This window comes from Saccopteryx leptura, chromosome 2, assembly GCF_036850995.1.
Source record: "Saccopteryx leptura isolate mSacLep1 chromosome 2, mSacLep1_pri_phased_curated, whole genome shotgun sequence".
NCBI classification, from domain to species: Eukaryota; Metazoa; Chordata; class Mammalia; order Chiroptera; family Emballonuridae; genus Saccopteryx; species Saccopteryx leptura.
In genome coordinates, this window is record NC_089504.1 from 17,457,571 (window position 1) to 17,462,258 (window position 4,688).

Genomic DNA, 4,688 nt, shown 5'->3' on the forward strand with positions numbered 1-4,688 from the left:
CATCCACAGAAATTCCTTCCAGAGCTGCCTAGCCGTCTCCCCAACTCATGTCCATTTCCTTCTTGCAAAGGCTGGGCTGGGCTTTGGGCAGGTCCTCAGTGTCCGATGCCTGCCCTTACCTGGCCTTGACTCCTGCGTCTGAGAGGCTGGGCTGGGCTTCGGGCAGGTCCTCAGTGTCCGATGCCTGCCCTTACCTGGCCTTGACTCCTGCGTCTGAGAGGCTGGGCTGGGCTTCGGGCTGGTCCTCAGTGTCCGATGCCTGCCCTTACCTGGCCTTGACTCCTGTGTCTGAGAGGCTGGGCTGGGCTTCGGGCTGGTCCTCAGTGTCCGATGCCTGCCCTTACTTGGCCTTGACTCCTGTGTCTGAGAGGCTGGGCTGGGCTTCGGGCAGGTCCTCAGTGTCCGATGCCTGCCCTTACCTGGCCTTGACTCCTGTGTCTGAGAGGCTGGGCTGGGCTTCGGGCTGGTCCTCAGTGTCCGATGCCTGCCCTTACCTGGCCTTGACTCCTGCATCTGAGAGGCTGGGCTGGGCTTTGGGCAGGTCCTCAGTGTCCGATGCCTGCCCTTACCTGGCCTTGACTCCTGCGTCTGAGAGGCTGGGCTGGGCTTCGGGCTGGTCCTCAGTGTCCGATGCCTGCCCTTACCTGGCCTTGACTCCTGCGTCTGAGAGGCTGGGCTGGGCTTCGGGCTGGTCCTCAGTGTCCGATGCCTGCCCTTACCTGGCCTTGACTCCTGCGTCTGAGAGGCTGGGCTGGGCTTCCGGCAGGTCCTCAGTGTCCGATGCCTGCCCTTACCTGGCCTTGACTCCTGCGTCTGAGAGGCTGGGCTGGGCTTTGGGCAGGTCCTCAGTGTCCGATGCCTGCCCTTACCTGGCCTTCACTCCTGCGTCTGAGCCAGTATCCGATCCCTGGCCACCGCTGATGCTGGTTCTCCTTGCACCACTGGAGGATGGTCTTGTATTCATGCCTGCTGTCTATCCCAGAAGTCCAGGCCCTTTAGTGACTGCTCTGTGTATATCGGGCCTCGGACACCTCACAAAGACCCTCAAAATAAATGGTCACAGCAGTAGGAGATATAGATATATATAGCACAGCCCTATAGTGAATACAGTAGCACAGTGAGAGAAGCATGAGATTTTAAAAATACAGAGACCTGGTCTCTAATGCCAGTTTTGCCATTACAACTGATTAAACATTGGACAAAGGACAGAGCACCTATAAAATTTATTTTTTATATCAAAAGAGAATTATATTTACTTTTCAGTTTTTTTTAGGATCAACTAAAACAGAGAACTTTTAATCAGTTTAATGTATAGTGGATGCTCTATAAATAGTAAATATTTTAATTTTTAAAAATTTTATGTACTAATTTCTGTCTCATCCAGTAGAACATAAGCTTCCAAGTCCAGGGTCCACTTTGTTTGATGGATTTAGCAGGGCCAACATCAAACACTGTGACTGGCACATAGCAAATGTTTAATAAACATCCACTAAAAATGAGAATGAATGGGAGAATGAACAAATGGTAGTTTCTAATTGCTAACTAAATCAGAACAAAAATGAGATGGGGTTTTGGCCTCGGAGAAGGATGGAAGCTATTTCAAACTAAAGGAAGTTTACAGACAACGTCAAGCTAGTGTGGGAAGCCAGGGCATTTTTAAAGGAATGCAGAAAAATCAATGCAGTTAGACTACAAGATTGCCACACATCACTCATCAGCGAGATGCTGCCTAAGACAACATACCCTGCACAGCAGGTATTCAACACATGTTGGATAAATGATGCTGAAAATAAGCACACACCAAACTGGGGAGAAAGTCTACAGTGACCACAGCAACTATATAGCGTTCCCTCAGAATTCTAGGCTGGGAAAGTCACAACATGGGTCCAGGTCCACTTAGTGTCATGTCCTAGGGCCCCCAGAAGGCTGACCTAGTGCTCCAGGTACATAAGTGGGGGCCGCCCCTGCCAAACAGTAATCAAGCAAATAGCGGTGCAGGGACCGCTGCTGAAACAGGCCTGCATGTGGGTCCCGTGAGGTCTCACACAGGCCGGGGCTCGCTCTCCGTGTCTTTGCTTTTCTCGCCCACACGAACTGAACACATGGAGGTGGCGATAAGTTCATGAGATGTCTCAAATTGCACTTTCCTCGGTGTGCTGAATTAAAGTTTCTCTTCCAGCAAATTAAATGAGGAGGATCTCAACCGGGCACGATTCCTGGTAGAATTAATGATGCACTCTCAGTAAATCAGGGACTGCACAATGGTCTTTTTTATGATGTTTTGGGGACAGGTGGAGAGGGGCAGCATTAAAAGGGTGGGAGAAGAGATAAGGGAGTGGGACATTTAAGCTGGCTCTTGCCATACCTCTGCTGTGATTCTGCCGTGACTTCTGTCTTCTTCAGTAGCCTTATTCGTAATTATACCCGTCATTTATGGGGCACTCAGCAAGTGCTATGAACTGTACTAAGTACTTGACATGCATTATTTCATTTAATCTCCAAAACTTCCTTGTGAGGAATCACCTCCAGGTAACAGGCAAAGAAACTTTAAATCAGATAGGCCAATTAATTTGCCGGGTGTCATCTTGCAAACTGGTAACAAACTGGGAATCTAACAACAGTCCCAATGATTCCAAAGTCTCGGTTCTTTATCTTTTCCTTTTCCTTGTGACAGAATCAGAGAGAGGGACAGATAGGGACAGACAAACGGAAAGGAAAAGAGATGAGAAGCATCAATTCTTCATTGAGGCACCTTAGTTGTTTGTTGATTGATTTCTCATATGTGCCTTGATGGGGGGCTACAGCAGACCAAGTGACCCTTTGCTCAAGCCAGTGACCTTGGGCTCAAGCCGGTGACCTCGGAGTTTCGAACCTTGTCCTCTGTGTCCCATTCTGACTCTCTATCCACTATGTCACTGCCTGATTAGGCGAGTCTCAGTTCTTTTTCTTCTTCTTCTTCTTATTAATGCTTTAATATAAGCTTATATTTTATTTAACAAAACAGCACATTTATACTTTATTTTTATGCAACCCAACAAGTTTGATTTTATTTTTCAGTTACGGATGATATGCACATTTATATTAGCTTCAGGTGTACAACATAGTGATTAGACATTTATATAACTTACAGAGTGGTCCCCTGATATTTCCACTACCCACCTGGCACCAGACATAGTCATTATAGCATTGCCGACTGTATTCTCTATGCTGCACTTCACATCTCCGTGACTAGGTTGTAACTACCAATCCGTACTTCACCTTTCCTACCCAGACCTCCAACCCCCACCCCTCTGACACCGGCAGTCTGTTCTAGCCTTTCCACTCTACTTCCTTCCAATGTAAGACCTGGTGTGAGGTGCTACTTTAGGGTAGAGTGAGGGTTTCTGCTCAGTGATGGAACAGATTTCAGTAAGGAATTATGTGTTTGTCAATATGCTGCTTTGTAACTCGGGAAATTTGAGGCAGCTCTCAAAAATACCTGCAATGAAATAGAAAACTCCATGTACAGCCCAAATAGAGGGACCTGACCAGAGTGAAAAAAAAATACTAGAACCCAGGTAGGAATGTCTAGCATATAAAGGTTGTTCAACTTAAGCAGCAAGATTAGTTTGAGCATCTTGTCTAATGAAACGAAAAGGAAAACACAATTGGTTGCTTGATGTCTAATATTTATTAAGAAACATACCAATTATTCAGAGGAAACATGCTGATAAAAGTTTGTCATCCAGTAAAGAGATGATAGTATAGTCAACAGCTGTGCACTGAGAGTTGACTACAAGTCCATTGCAGAGCTAGGGGCTAGGTATGTGGCAAGAGACTAAACAGGTATGATCCCTGCCCCTTACAGCCTACCATCTAATGGGAAGATAGGCCTAAATCAAGCACAACGAGCATTTCAACTATGCAAAGAGGTGTTGAGATAACAGAATGACCTGAGTCGGGGGATGGGAGGGGGCAGGAAAGATTTCCTGGTGGGAATGACTTTTAACTATAGGCAAAAATTATACTCATGCAGAGGTAGGAGAAGGTGTATGAGGCAGGTAAAGGATAAGAACCTGGGGCATTGGGCATTGGGCAAGGGAACGTGACTGGCAGAGGAATAATTTATAAATACCCAGAGGTGTGGGAGAACGTGTCATATACAAGACTCAGAGACGTCTAGTGGCTGCAACAGAGGAAGGGACAGAATGAGAGATGAGACCAGGACCTGTAAAACCAGAGTGTGTTTTGGTCAGTGCACACCCACTGGCAAGAGTGTTATGCACCTCTCTTCCAACTAGGGTGGTAGTTTGCAATCAGCCATAGTGGGAATATTCCTATTACAGGGACTGACAAACACTGCACATGCAGGACTCTTTATTTCCCCCACGAGCATTTACCAGCTCACCACCACATATAATCATATTTTAAAGAGGCCATCCTGCCAAGGAAGTCCCTTGGAGAGAGAATCAGCTGAAACTAAGGAAATCAAATTAGGCTCCTTGGAAGAGATAGCATTTGGGCTGATGGTAACTGTGAGCTAAATTCCAGTCCAGCAGGTGGAACACTGAATTCAGAGTTAGTGAGCACCCAACAAGTGATAGAAAGAATAATGACCAACCTTAGGAAGAGGCAGTGCACAAAGATACAGCATCTTTTTAGCTATGAGGATATTCAAAGAGAAGTCAGTATTGGGAGAGCCAGTGGGC